Below are 16,226 nucleotides of genomic sequence, written 5' to 3'. Positions count from 1 at the left end.
CAAAGCTTAGTAATAAAAACAGTGTAGTACTGCCACAAAAATAGACACATAGATCAATAGAACAGAATAGAAAGTCCAGAAATGAACCCACACACTTATATGGTCAATTAATCTACAACAAAGAAAGCAAGAATTTATAATGGAGAAAAGAAAGTCTCTTCAATAAATGCTGCCGGGAAAACTGGATAGCCACATGCAAAAGAATGAACTACTTCAACTTTCTAACACCGTACACAAAATTCAACTCAAAATGGATCAAAGATCTAAATGTGAGATCTGAAACCATAAAAATCCTAGAAGAGAACACAGACAGTCATAGAAACATTTTTCTAGATATATCTCCTGAGGCAAGGGAAACAAAGCAAAAATAAACTATTGGGACTATGTCAAAATAAGAAGCTTTTGCACAGCAAAGAAAACCATCAACAGGATAAAAAGGCACACTGAATGGGAGAAAATAGTTGCAAATGATATATCTGATAAGGGGTTAGTATCTAAAATATATAAAAAACTTATATAACTCAATACTACAAACAAAATCTGATTAAAAAATGGGCAGAGGACCTGAATAGACATTTTTCCAAATAAGATATACAGGTAGCCTGCAGACACATGAAAAGATGCTTACCATCACTAATCATCAGGGAAATGCAAATCAAAACCACAATGCAATATTACCCTACACCTGTCAGAATGGCTAATACCAAGATGACAAGAAATAACAAGTGTTGGCAAGGATGTGGAAAGAAATGAACCCTCATACACTGTTGCTGGGAATGTAAATTGGTACAGACATTATGGAAAACAGTATGGAGCTTCTTCAAAAAATTAAAAATAGAAATATCATATGATCCAGTAATTCCACTACTGGATAATTACCCAAAGAAAATGAAAACACTAATTCAAAAAGATATATTCACCCCTATGTTTATTGAAGCATTATTTACAATTACCAATATATGGAAGCAACCCAAGTGCCCATTGGCAGATGAATGGATAAAGAAGATGTGGTATACATATGTGTGTGTGTGTAATAGAATATTATTCAGTCATAAAAAGGATGAGATCATGCCATTTTCAACATGGATGGAACTAAAGGGTATTTTGCTAAGTGAAATACGTCAGGCTGAGAAAGACAAATACCATATGATTTTATTCATATGTGGAATCTAAAAAAACAAATGAATAAACAAACAAAAAGCAGAATCAGACTTATAAATACAGAGAACAAACTGATGGTTGCCAGAGGGAAGGAGGGTGCAGGGACAGGCAAATGGATGAAGGGAAGTGGGAGATATAGGTTTCCAGTTATGGAATGAATAAGTCATAGGAATAAGAGGTACAACATAGTCAAAGATACTATAATAGTGATGTATCATAACAGATGGTAGCTACACTTGTGGTGAGCATAGCATAAGGTACAGAGAAGTTGAATCACTATGTTGTACACCTGAAACCAGCGTAACATTGTGTGTCAACTACGCTCAAATGAAAATTTAAAAAACTAATCAGTACTCTAAATTTTATAACCATTTTTCACACAGAACATCTAGCAGCTCAGCTATTCCCTATTAGCTTCTTTAAAAGTATCCACAGCACACCTGTTGCTAGCACAAAACATTAAGACTGAAATTAATTCCCAAATAATAGTGCCATCTGTCACTGTCCCAAAGCAACATTTCTCCTCAAGTAATATTAGTCTGGTATTTACAGCCTGTCACTTGCTGTGAGAGTCACACCTTACTTTGGTTTCTAACGTGGGATATAAGAAGTGTCAGCCTCATTTTCCTTCCAGCTTTTATGCCTGTGTTTCTGTTTATCCATCCCATCTGGAAGACCCTTTGTTTCCTTGCTAACTGTCCCTCAAGGTCCAGCTCAGGTCCTGCCTCCTTCATAAAAACTCTGGTTTTGGTCCATAATTAACATCTCCCCTTTGTGTTTCCATGGCACTTTTAGACAATTTCCAGCTGTACAATATTTAACTGCTCTTCGCTTTATATACATATACAATTTAAGCACCTCCAATTATAAATACCTTAAGAGCAGGAAGTATGGTTTCTGCTTTTTGTGTGTGTGCATGTATTCCTTCTGTAATACCCCAAATTATGTAGGGGCCATTTGGTATTTAATACATATTTACTGGTTGAATCATGCAATGATGCAATGACCATCATGTCAAGAAGAAAAGAATGATAAATTGTATATTATGTCGTTATTCTGGAAATCTTGACTCTGGATTTTATTACTTTCAGGATGGATCCATCTGTAAAACTTTATTCTTTCCCAAGATTCTGAGTGCAGAAAGACAACTGGTTCAATATATAAAATTATGCTCGAAATAAAAAAGCTAAAAGAGAAAATGAAAAAATATATATCTAATATTAATATTTAATGAATAAGAATTTTTCTGTAAAAAGTTTAAATGACTTAGAAGATGAATGCTTAATTATTTTATTACTCTAATAATTTGAGGGAGGGAAGGAGAAAAGAGGAGCTCCCCTCAAGAAGTAATAGATTTTCCCCCAGAGGCATCAGATTTCATCTAACCTTATCTGATATGAAATTTGGTACCTCCCAGACTCTTCTGCTTCTCCTCTCCCTCAAATTTTACCAAACCTAGTTACTATTTTATTCACTCATCTATTCGACAAGGATTTTGAGTGCTGCTTTTTCTAGCTTCTAGGTATTTAAAGACAATAGTGACAAAAGTGCATAGACTTGGTACCTATTTTTAGAGAACAATTACATTTAGTTTGAAAAATAGGTTTTCTGCATTTCCATAAATCAATGAACAAATTGTAAACCTCTCACAACGGTAGATCATCTTGGCACTGACCCTCAGTTACACCTACGGCTTTCAGCCCCATGATTATTTTGCAGCAGATATGGTGAATGTAGAGGCGGGCCTGTTACAAACATTTTCTGTGTTAAGTGGTGGGGATTCCTCCTGCTGTTCCCTTTGGCTGCCTGGCTCCTCTCAGGGTGTTGTTAATGAAATTTAGTCTCCTGTCACATGGTCTTCTGAACTTGCAGCATCTTCTCCCTTATGGTTTCTCATGGATAATCATGAGTTTATGGGTAGACTAGTTAAGCTCTGACATTTAAGACTTCAGTAAACTGCTATGTTCCTCAACAGAAGTTTGGCCGATATGACCAACAGCAGTTTTTGCCTTGACATAGAAAAAAGCCTATCCTTTTCTTGCTAAATAGTGTACTAAAAGATTACTTTCTCCAGCATTTTACTACGTAGGATCTCCCCCACCCCTTTGCATTTATTTAAGCTTTTATTCCCTCTGCAGCACATGAAGGGTACAGTAATCATGATTTCTCACCATGCATTTACACAAGCAGGTCCATCAATTAACACGTTTCCAACACACCTGTTACCTACAGTGCTCGGTATCTATATTCGAAACCCTTGGACAGCTTCTCTGTAACTGGTCCATGGAGTTTTATATTCACATATTGACAAAATGAATACAATTTCTTACCCTGTCACCACACAAGGTAACCATGCAAAACAGTATGTTGGGCTCCTGGTATATTCCTTTCAGTGTTTCTTTTAACCATGACCCCTAAAAAGCAACATTTCTATCAGTGCTTGAACTCACAATTTCCAGACTGATAATTACCAGTTTTAATACTCTCTTTCCTCTAAATGACATTTGTTCTTAGAGTTTAATAATTACCAAGTGTTTCCATGGAAATTTTTTTATACATTAATACTTTTCAAAAAACCAGCTATGAGGGATGCCTGGGTGGCTCAGTCAGTTAAGCATCTGCCTTTGGCTCAGGGCATGATCCCAGGTCTTGGGATCGAGTCCTGCAACGGGCCCCTGCTCAGCATGGAGTCTGCTTCTCCTTCTCCTTCCACCCCTCCCTCCTGCTTGTGCTCTCTTTCTCTCTCACTCTCTCTCTCTCAAATAAATAAATAAAATCTTTTTAAAAAACCCCAGCTATGATATTGAATAGTCTAGAAAGAGAATATGAAGTAGTATTTAAGGCGTAAACCAACTATGGAAATTGATTTAAATAATTTGAGTCCATAAAAATCTTACCACTGATCTATTTTAAGCTACCTTGGATCTTATCTTACCATGACCCTGTGTTTTAGTATCATATTTCCAACAAGCCTTTGCCTAAAGACCACTTCACAGATGTATTTGTTTCATTATCATCATGTTAAAATCTCAGGCTATACAACATAGTTTATGTGAATCAATGTGGATGCAGCCCCCCCCCCCAAGCCTCTAAGAAAGTGGGAATATAGAAATAAGTGGAAAGATTTCCTTATTGGAATAGGATACATCCTCAAGAATAAAGACTTATTTTTCTTCTTTTAGCCCTGCCTCATCAGTTATAATACTCTGCAAAATAGCCAACAACTAGAAGCATATCAATTTAACTTAGTTGTTAGGTATGAGGGTTTAAAAGAAGAGTCATTAAAATATACTCACCAAATTCACAAATTGGCAACTTAGATCCCTCAGTCATGTACCCAGAAGCAACAAAAAGCCTGAGGGGAAAAACCCCTACTCCCTTCAGCAACCTGTAGTGATTTGGTCTGGAAGGCACTTAGCTCAAGTTGTTTAAAACTATTCAGTTTCAACATTATGCATCCTGTTTGGAAGTTCAGGTACACTCATAGCTGAACTTCCTACCAAAATTAAAAAGTGAGAGGTGATACCAGCTGCATGATGAGAGAAAAGAGTAGGCAGTAGGGAGAGAGTCAGGTAGAGTTGGTGCCTTGAGAAGAGTAGTCACCTTTGGTGAGAAAGCTGGAGAGAAGATAATGCGAGGAGGGCATCAAGGGAAGAAATACCCTAGTTTATTCTCCCTCTTTCCCTGTATCTCCTGTTGCAGCCTCCCTCTTGTTGGATTCAACAAAAAGCTAGATTGCACAAGAGCTGAGTTGATGTAACCTGTCCAAGTCAGTCTCCCAAGGCATATAGCAGAGTGTTAGAGAAATGATCTGGAAGGGCAAACAGAAGATATTCAATCCATTGTCCACTTTGTATTTATAAATACATTAAACTACCCCTTATCCTTTTGAAATAGATGAGTTATAAATCCTAAATTCTAAACTGAAGTATACCAAAATAGGAGCAACACCTTTATTTATTTAACTTTATCTTTTTTTCATCCAGCATAAAGGATGGCATCAAGGGAAAAAAATAAATAGTAAAAAGTCTTATTGGCATGCTTATTCCTATTCTGTTTCTTCAAGCCCTCAGACTCGTCGTGAGTCTGAGACTTGCCCCTCCTATTTCTGTATCTTCATGTCCCACATACTTAATTTGAATCACCCAAAGAATGTCAAACATCATGTATTCACCAATCTGTCCTGTATGTCCTCACCTCTGGGCCTTTCTTGGGTAACAATTAGCAGCATTGAATTACACTGTATACCAGGCTGGTCACTAACTCTGTGTCCCTATCTTTTAAATGAAAATTATACTCTATAATGTTCTTGAGCATGTAGCTGAAAGAGTAAGACTCTTTCTCACTCTCCCTCAGACCATCATTTAAACATGGAAGAAAAGGGAGACATAAGGGAGACTGTCATTTAATCACAGAAAAAAACAAAACAAAACATATATTTCTTCTCCTTCCCAAAACCCCAAGGCAATGATGACAAAGAGGAAGAATCACACACACACACACACACACACACACAACTAGGAAAATATATGTCCTCAAACCAAAGAAGCAATCTCCTTGGAAATAGAAAAGAGAACTGACTTAGTGGTCTAGAGAAAGCTGAAATCTAAGCATCTAATTCCAAAAGATGCAAATCAACTCTACAACAGATTTGTGGAAGGATGAAGGAATCAGAGGCAATGAGTATCTCTGGAAATAGGGTTGTGGGTTAGGCTTAAGAGAACTATCTGAAAGTCTTTTAAAAATGGGATTATAACCCTGGTCCCGGCCACCCTATGCAACAAAGCAAATACACCTTCTCATATAGAAGATGTATTTACTGTCTAGAGCAGTTGAACCATAGGGGCTCTAAGCCTCAAGTACATCAGGCATAGCTGATGAGGTGGGGGAGAGAGTAGGAGGAGCAGAGACTTCAGACTTAATACGAAGGATTTTTTAAAAATTGATCTATCAAATGCTGCAATTTCCATCACCTAATTCCCAAAACACTAGCAACCAAGGTATACAACCTCCAAACAGAAAAAGGGGGAGATTATTCTCCAAGAAAATGGACTAGCCCAAGAGAAAAGAACTACAGATACTGCCTCTTTTGAGCCCCACATAATGACCTAATGGTAAAGTCCACCAGAGGACAAGCTCCATCTGAGCACACAGAGCTTCTAATCTGTTTTTTAGTGTCTCACTCTTAAAAAATAATAATTGGATAGCACAGGGTCATCAACATCTGCAAAAAATCACAACATAAAAGGCAATGAACATGTAAACAAAAGGAAGGAAAAGGGAGAAACAAGGAGGAAAAATCTTTTTTTAAAGCCCTATAATTAGGGATGCCTGGGTGGCTCAGTTGGTTAAGTGGCTGCATCTTGATTTTAGCTCAGCTCATGATCTTGTGGTCCTAGGATCCAGCCCCTGCGCTCAGCTGGGCGTCTGCTTCAGGATTCTTTCTCTACCTCTACCTCTCCCCTCCCCCACTAGCTCTCTCTCTAAAATAAATAAATCTTAAAAAAAAAAAAAACCCTATAATTGTTATACTCAGATAAGTTATTCAGTCTCTGAAATAAAAATTAGATATTATTGAAGAAGAAGAAGACGACGACGATGAAGAAGAAGAAGAAGAAGGAGAAGAAGAAAGGTCTCTTGGAAGTAAACTATAGCAAAAATAAAGTAAAAAGTTAATCAGCAGAAAGATTGGAAGAAAAAGTTGAGAAACTATCCCTAATTAGCATAAAAAGTCAGAAATGGAAAGAGAAAGCGAATAAACAAGAAAACTAGACTATAAGCCAGGAGGTTCCATACCTGAGAGAGAGAACAAAGAAATGGGGAGAAGATAGCATCCAAGGAATAGTGAGAGAAATTTTCCCAGAACTAAAGAGCAAGAGGCTCAAAACTGAAAGGGCTCACTCCTAGTTAATTGGCCAGAAAGAGACACAGGTCACATTACCATGAAGATTCAGAACACCAAGGTTACTGTGAAAAGCCTCAAAGCTTTCAGGGATCAGCAAACAAAACTCACATAGAAAGGATAGGATCCTCCCACCAGCATCCGAGGAAGTTGGAAGACAATGGAAGATTTGATGATTTTGAGGAAATGATTCCTAATCTAAAATTCTATACTCAATGAAACTATCAACCAAGTACGAGGAGAAAATAAAGACATTTTCAGAAATGCAAGGTCTTAAAAGTTTACCTCCCATACACTCCTTTCCAGAAAGCTATTAGAGAGCGTGCCCCGAGTGAAATGAGGGAGTAAAGCAAGAAAGAGGAAGTTATAGAATCCAGGGAACATGGGATTCAAGCCCAGAGATAAATGAAAGGGATTCTCAGACTGATGGTGAACAGAAATGCCAAGACAACAGCCATCAGCAGGCATTGAGAACGACCAGATTAGAACAGAACAGAGGCCTCCAAGAGCAATGTCTCTAAGAATAATATAAGACTGACTGAATAGCTAATATTAGTGACCAGGTTCAAAGGAGAATTAGTTTTAATATTGGAATGAGGAGATAATTGGTTAAAAACCAAGAAAATACAAATATGAGGTGACTGTTTACATCAGGAGAAAGAAAAAGTTCATGAAACAAAATATAGTCATAGTAAAGGATGTGACCCAGCTGTGAATAATTTATCATTTTACTGCATGCTGATTTTATAACTGATTCCAAGTTCATGTGGTAGATGCACAGCAAAACGAACCACTGAGACATCCAGTATGCAGCAAAGAAAGGGTTTATTAGAGAGGAAGCCAAAGGAGGAGACTGGAGGACAAGCCCCAAATCTTCTTCCTCCCTGGAGGATTGGGGTTGGTGTATTTAAGGCAAGGGGTCAGGATGTCACCAGGTACGTAGGGTGATGCTGACTGGATATAGGGAAAAGGGAGATGCCCTCCTTTCTAAGCATGAGCATTCAGGAATCATGTGTCTTCATGGGACATGTGTTCATTACATGGTGGCGTAAGCATGACGAGTGGGGGGAGATGGCAGGGCCTCTGTGTTGTCATGGAAGTAACTTCCATTCACTCTTGGTTCCTTCCACACAACAACAGCAATTCTGTTTTCTCCAGTCTTAGCTAGTCTTACGAGTGGCTAGTCAACTTCTGCAAAACAGGCTCATAAATCAGTCAGGTTAACCAGAGTTTCCTTAGGGTAGAAAGGTCAAGCATTTGCTAACATGTCTCTTTCAATTTATCTACAAATGATAATGTAAGTACACCGAGAAAGTGAAATGAAAGGAAGCCGTGACAGGGCAAAGGATGGAGGAGTGCTGTGCAGGATAGGAAAGACCTCATCTCCTACATTAGGAAGTCAATGTAGTCATGCCCCAGGTGAATTCCCCAGAAGGTCAACCGCTGGAAGATTATTAGGGATCGTTCTTCAAAAGGGAAGGAAAAGAAGGAGGATTAAGCAAAGGTTGGGCTGTAATGGAGTCTCAAGGAAGGCATCAGCCAATGCTCCAGGAAGCTCTGACACTAGATAGCCCTTCAAAGTTGGTTTCACCCAGGTCAGGATGAGGAGGCTGGTAGTCTATACCCAGTGTATATAGTGCACTGAAGGTGGGCCTCCCTGAGAAGAGGCTGTGACGTTGGCAGAGAAGGCGTTCCTGAAGAAAGCTGACAGCCTCGGTTGTGTGCCAGCAGCCCCTGCAGCGACTGCTTCATTCGTAAAGGAACAGCTCGTCACGGTATTTAGAATCAGCAATATCAAAAAAGAAAGACCCTGAAATTTCAAACTAAGCCTACTTTTTAGACTTAGGTAAATATGCAAGATAAAAAAAAAAAGAGGCACTTCAAGGGATGGGACAGGGAGCAGGGAGAGAGGGGGCAGGTGCCACTGTTTTCCATTAAGGCTGGGAGTACCACAGGACGTTGAAATGAAAAGCTTTTAAGGAATTTGATGTGTGGGGGGGGGGGGGTAGCTAAGGAAGTAGCCATTAAAATGTCTATCACTCTATAAAGACTATGGTCCTTAATCCTATTAGGACTAGACGTGACAATGTGGGAAGGGTAGTTTGGGAAAGGAGGAAAATGAGTAATTTAAAGCATTCTGCATAATGTGGAGGGCTAACAAGGTCAAAGGCAGGGATTGATAGCTTTGCCAAGGAAGAGGCAGTTTGGGAAAGTGATTCTCTTTCTCCTTAAGGGCTTAGGAAGCTATACTCTGTCAGAACTAATATTTGCCCTACTTTAAGGGTTACCCTTCGGCGGGCACCTTCTCATACTCAGGTAAAAGCTGAACACTATTGTGAGTGCTCTTCTCCACTCGGGCTTTCTGATGAGATTTGTAGGGCCATCGCCTATCCTGGACTGGCCTGCTGAGGTTATTCTAAAACAGAATACCCAGCTTTAGGGATATTAACTACAAGACAAAAGAGGCTGGATCCTGGGATAATAAACTATGATAAGTATAAGATTAGGGTTCTCAAAAGGTAGGTGGAGGTTTTACAGGGATTTAAAATAAAGAGACTGGCAAGGAACAGGGATATAAGCAACTTAAGTCAGGAACTGTGAGTATCCTCAAGGGGACTCTAGATAAATTGATCAACTTCCTTGGTATTCAAACATGGGAAATGGTGTTTGAATATTTGGTCCCTTGAACATGGGAAGCAGTTATATCCAAAGAATAGTTTTAAATTTTTCCCTCCTATGCTGTTATGAATTTTATTTTCCCTAATCTTCAGTAGATGTCCATTTTATTGTTGGAGGGCTTTTTGTAGGCTGCCTTGCCCTTCTGAGATCTTTATCATCACTGCAGATTCTGCTGTGACCTTTGGGGATACTTTGCAGCCTACCCACCCAGCAAGGCCTCCAAAATAGCTATAGCTTCCAGGTTTAGATCATTCTAATGCTTGCTTCATCCTGGTGTAGCAGGGGACAATGGAATGGAAAACCAGCAGAGTGGCTCTGTGCCTCTGCACCTCTCAGACCTGAGAATATCCTATCCATGATCAGCTTGAGCTCCTTGGCTCCAAAACATATTTGGAGCTATTCACAAGGGAACCCGGGCATAGCCAGTAATCTCTAAATTGAGTATCAGTTAAGGTCTCAGCAGGAAGCAGATGGCACTCCCAAATTAGGATAATGTTTAAGAAGGGTTTATTTACAAAGGGGCTAGTTGCAAAGATGTGGCAGTGCTGGGAAGCTACAAAGCATAGTGCAAGACACTGGGCTGCCAACACCAGAACTGTTCCATTTCCAGGGCCGAAAGGATGAAGACAGAGGAGTTATAGAACCCAGGAGAGAGACTCAAAAGAGTAATGTGGCCAGCTGAAAGGCCATTTCATAGGGGAAGAGTCAGGGTTAACAATACCCTCTTTCATTCTCTCATCTCCTGTCAGGGATTCCCATTGACTAAACCCTTCTGGAAGCCAGAGGGCAGAGGTGCTTGTTGATTTAATCCATTAAAACCCCCAGCCTCTCAGAGTAGAGAGCAGGGTGATGAAGGGTGGTAAGTGGTATGAAGGGGCCAATGAAGGTATCCAGCACTCCCGAATGCAATTGAGAATTCTGATAACTGAAGTTATGAAGTAGCTTCAATTGTGAATGATTAACACAAGTCTTTTTTTTTTTAAAGATTTTATTTATTTATTTGAGAGAGAGAGGGAAACCCTGAGATCATGACCTGAGCCGAAGGCAGACACTTAACCGACTGAGCCACCCAGGCACCCTAACACAAGTCTTAATACAGAGTTTCTCTAGCTGAGATGTGTGTCTCCAAACATGAATGCTTTCCAAGGGATATACAGGAAGAGATGATTGTAAGAGAATCAATTTCTAGGTTTTTAATTTCTATGGAAATTGTACCCATTTCTCAAGCTTTCAGCTTGAGAATGAGCCCCTCACCTTTCAAAGAAAAGAACTGTACCTCACCTATCCAAAATCTTAATAAACAGTATTTTACCAAGATATACAAATTTCTGGGCCACCGCATAAAGAGGGAACTTTCCATCATGATAAAGCCTCACACACCTCTGGGGCTTCCTGCCTTTTCTCGTCCTCCACTTATTTCTGTTAATGTGAAGACAGAATATTTTGGACCATGTTGTGATATTATGAATTGAAATATATACAAGAGTGAGTGGTGAGAGTGGTGACAATTTTTGTTCTATAATTTTGCCTTTTCCTGTATTTAAACAAAAGCAATTTTTTTGGCTATTCTCAACATTATCCTTAAAATGTATCATTAAGTGGAAAGAAAGGTACTTTTGAACAGCTGAAGACCATAAGATAGTGATGTTAATTTTATTAAACAAAGCAGAAATGTGTTAAGAAAACTTATACACACTGCAGAAATAAAGCAAAATGATGATAGTGTGCCCTTTTAAGATTATTCTGGAGCATTGCCTTACAGGCCAACCTAAGGGATATATACATTCATATCTAATATGTGTATAATCTGTCTGACATTTATATATATTAATATCTGACATATATATGTATATCTATATCTGACAAATGATTCATACCTAAAATGTTTTAAAAATCACCCATTAATCATTTTCTTAAAAAGCAAACAATCCAAGGGTGCCTGGGTGGCTTAGTCAGTTAAGCAGCCAACTCTTGATTTCAGCTCAGGTCATGATCTCAGGGTCCTGGGATGGAGCCCCGTGTCAGGTTCTGGATTCAGCGGGGAGTCTGCCTGAGGATTCTCTCTCTTTTTCACCCTCTGCTCCTCCCCCCAGTCGTGTGTGTTCTCTCTCTCTCTAAAATAAATAAATCTTTTTTAAAAAGACAATCCAAAAAAAATGGACAAAAGACTTAAACAGGCACTTCATTAAAGATATCCAAATGAATAATTAGCACATGAAAAAGTGTTTAGTGGTATTAGTCATCAAGGAAGTGCAAATTAATGCCACAGAGATTTTACGATATAACTACCTTAAGGCTAAAAGTATAAAAAGATTGGTAGTGCCAAGTGTTAGAAAGGGTTTGAAACAACTAAAATTCTCATACATTGTTAATGGAAATGTAACTGGTACAACCACTTCGGAAAACTCTTTGGAAGTATCTACTAAAGTATATCATGGAAAATACCCTATGACATAGAAATTCCACTTCCATATCCAAGAGAAATTAGTATACATCTCCACCAAAAGACATGTACAAGAATATTCACAGCAACTTTATCTGTTAGAGTCAAAACCTTGAAACAATCCAAATGTCAATCAATAGGACTCTATATCAATCAGGTTTGGTATATTCATAGAATACTACTCTTACGGGGCGCCTGGGTGGCTCAGACGTTAAGCGTCTGCCTTCGGCTCAGGTCATGGTCCCAGGGTCCTGGGATCGAGCCCCGCATCGGGCTCCCTGCTCAGTGGGAAGCCTGCTTCTCTCTCTCCCACTCCCCCTGCTTGTGTTCCTGCTCTTCCTGTCTCTCTCTCTGTCAAATAAATAAAATCTTAAAAAAAAAAAAAAGAATACTACTCTTACTACACTTACTACTTTAAGACAGTTTAAATATTTTCTGTCTAATCTGTAAAAAATAATACAATATTTATAATATTAAAAATCTTGTTGTTTTAGTCTTTGTTACAATTTATATATGGCCTCAGAGTCCCTGAAGTAGATTTGATTTCCCTGGAATAGATCAGATAATCCTTGCTACCATGCTGCTGCTTTGAGGTTTGGGATTTAGCCAGGGGTTGTGGCCATATTCTAATTTAGGGAATGTTGGCAATCAAAATTTTCCTGGACTTTCAGTTAATTCTCATGCTTTTCTTTATTTCTGTTCTGAATCCAAGTGTTAAATGTTTCTTTGCTGGGTTAAAGAGGGGCTATGTCCTAGTGAAAAAGGAAGGTCACAGAACATAGATGGAAACATTTGGGGGAAATCAGGGAGAGATGGAGTCCAGAGAACATTAATAGGTCTTGCTTATACTTTTCCTCTCTCTACTTAGTTGACCATAAGAATCTTTTTTTTTTTTTTTAATTTAAATTTTAGGTAGTTAACATATAGTGCAGTACTGGTTTCTGGAGTAGAATTCAGTGATTCATCACTTATATACAACACCCAGTGCTCATCATAACAAGTGCCCTCCTTATTACCCTTCCCCCATATAGCCCAACCCCCCTCTCACCTCCCTCCATCAACCCTGTTTGTTCTCTATGATTAAGAGTCTCTTATGGTTTGTTTCCCTCTCTCCTTCCCCTCCACCCTCCCATATGTTCATCTGTTTTCTTTCTTAAATTCCACATATGAGTGAGATCATATGGTATTTGTCTCTCTCTGACTGACTTGTTTCACTTGGCATAATACACTCTAGCTCCATCCGTGTTGTTGCAAATGACAAGATTTCATTCTTTTTGATGGATGAGTAATATTTCATTGTACATATAAACCATATCTTCTTTATCCATTCATCAGTCAATGGACATTTGGGCTCTCTCCGTAGTTTGGCTATTGTTGATAATGCTGATCATATGAATCTTGTCCAAATTTAGATCAAAAACAAGTTTAATTAAAATAGAGATCAAGGAGGTTAATGAAATAGCAATTTTTAAATCTGAAATTTTCTGTCTTTATGTCCACTAATTCATTTACTAAGCCATATTTTAGAAATGTAAGTAAAGGACACTCATGAATTACTGGCTTCCTGAATTTCAGCACAAAAAGCTACTCTTCTATATCTGACTTTGAAAAGGGCAAACTTTTGCCCCTCCCAAGAAAAAGAGGATAGTCTTGGAATATGGAGTGAACTATAGAGAGATTAAAAAATGAGGGTGGCCAAACAAAATAAAGAAAAAGGAACAAATAAAACTGTGGAAGAAAAACAAGCTAAGTAATAAATATGGTATCACTAAAATAAATGCAATATTTTGAAAAGTAGCTTATAGAAATACTTAGTTGAAATAAATGTAATATTTTAAAAAGTAGCTTGAATAAGTACTTAGTTGAAATTAACCTGTGTTATCAATTCTTATGCAGTAGAATTTTATTTGTTTATTTATTTTTAAAGATTTTATTTATTTATTTGACAGAGAGAGACACAATGAGAGAGGGAACACAAGCAGGGGGAGTGGGAGAGGGAGAAGTAGACTCCCCGCTGAGCAGGGAGCCCGATGCAGGGCTCGATCCCAGGACCCTGGGATCATGACCTGAGCCGAAGGCAGACGCTTAATGACTGAGCCACCCAAGCGCCCCTCAAGGCAGTGTTTTACTTGGTAAACGTGTCTGAGACCATGCATCCCTGGCTGCTAAGCACCATGGTGGACAGGGCTAGAAAGGTAACAGCTTTATTTTGAGCAGGGGGCAAAGACAAGGCAGCACTTTATAGCTACATTGTAACTAGATCCTGCATCTTATGCAGTAGAATTTAACATACAGAAGATGAGTCCTCTTTAGTGTTAAAATGAAACTATGTACAATGGAATATTATGCAGCCATCAAAAGGAATGAGATCTTGCCATTTGCAACGACGTGGATGGAACTGGAGGGTATTATGTTGAGTGAAATAAGTCAAACAGAGAAAGACATGTATCATATGATCTCACTGATATGAGGAATTCTTAATCGCAGGAAACAAACTGAGTGTTGTTGGAGTGGGGGTGGGGTGGGAGGGATGGGGTGACTGGGTGATAGACACTGGGGAGGGTATGTGCTCTGGTAAGCGCTGTGAATTGTGCAAGACTGTTGAATCTCAGATCTGTACCTCTGAAACAAATAATGCAATATACGTTAAAAAAAAAAAGAAGAAGAAGAAGACGGTAGCGGGAGGGGAAGAATGAAGCGGGGGAAATCGGAGGGGTAGACGAACCATGAGAGACGATGGACTCTGAAAAACAAACAGGGTTCTAGAGGGGAGGGGGGTGGGAGGATGGGTTAGCCTGGTGGTGGGTATTGAGGAGGGCACATTCTGCATGGAGCACTGGGTGTTATGCACAAACAATGAATCATGGAACACTTCATCTAAAACTAATGATGTAATGTATGGGGATTAACATAAGAATAAAAAAAAATGAAACTATGTACTAAAATAAAGTAAGAGATTTGATTTTTTTAAAATGTAAGTAGAACTTAAGATAGCTCATTTTTAAAAGACCACATCTGAGGGAATGCAAACTGGTGCAACCACTGTGGAAAATAGTATGGAGGTTCCTCAAAAAGTTAAAAATGGAACTACCCTATGATCCAGTTGTCACACTACTGGGTATTTACCCCAAAAATACAAAAACACTAATTCAAAGGGATACATGCACCCCTATGTTTATTGCAGCATTATTTATAATATCCAAATTATGGAAGCAGCCCAAGTGTCCATTGATAGATGAATGAATAAAGATGTGGTATGTATGTGTATGTATATATATATAACATAGAATATTATTCAGCCATAAAAAAGAATGAAATCCTTGTCACTTGTAACAAAATGGATGGAGCTAGAAAGTATAACACTAAGCAAAATAAGTCAGTCAGAGAAAGACAAATACCATATAATTTCACTTATATGTGGAATTTAAGAAACAAAACAGATGAGCAAAGGGGGGAAGTCAGGGGAGAGAGAGAGAGACCAAGAAACAAACTCTTAACTATAGAGAACAAACTGATGGTTACTAGAGGGGAGGTGGGTGGAGGATGGGTGAAATAGGTGAAGGGGATTAAGAGTACACTTACAAAGGGGCACCTGGGTGCCATAGTCAGTTGAGTGTCTGACTCTTGGTTTTGGCTCAGGTCGTGATCTCAGGGTTGTGGGACTGAGCCCTTCGTCATCGGGCTTCCAAGCTCAGCCAAGGTCTGCTTAAAGATTCTCTCTCCCTCTCCTTCTGACCCTCCCTCTCCTCCCTGAAATAAATAAATCTGATATTTTTATTTTTTTTTATTTGACAGACAGAGAGAGATAACAAGAGAGGGAACACAAGCTGGGGGAGTAGGAGAGGGAGAAGCAGGCTTCCCACTGAGCAGGGAGCCTGATGTGGGGCTCGATCCCAGGACCCTGGGATCACAACCTGAGCCGAAGGCAGACGCTTAACGACTGAGCCACCCAGGTGCCCCAAATCTAATATTTTTTTTAAAAGAGTGCATTTATCAAGATTAGCACTGAATAATGTATAGAATTGTTGAATCACTATATTG

General features: G+C 38.9%; 1 non-coding gene across 1 annotated transcript; it reads right to left on the bottom strand.

Annotated features, from left to right (window-relative positions):
• Positions 1–14,323: 14,323 nt before the first annotated feature.
• LOC118014598 lies at positions 14,324–14,454 on the bottom strand. Its single transcript, XR_004680310.1, has one exon. It is a non-coding gene; the product is annotated as a small nucleolar RNA SNORA63 (small nucleolar RNA).
• Positions 14,455–16,226: the final 1,772 nt, after the last annotated feature.

This window comes from Mirounga leonina, unplaced genomic scaffold, assembly GCF_011800145.1.
Source record: "Mirounga leonina isolate KUSES-001 unplaced genomic scaffold, KU_Mleo_1.0 Mir_154, whole genome shotgun sequence".
Taxonomy (NCBI): domain Eukaryota; kingdom Metazoa; phylum Chordata; class Mammalia; order Carnivora; family Phocidae; genus Mirounga; species Mirounga leonina.
The sequence above is the reverse complement of the archived record's forward strand: the minus strand, read 5'-3'. Positions and strand labels throughout refer to the sequence as shown.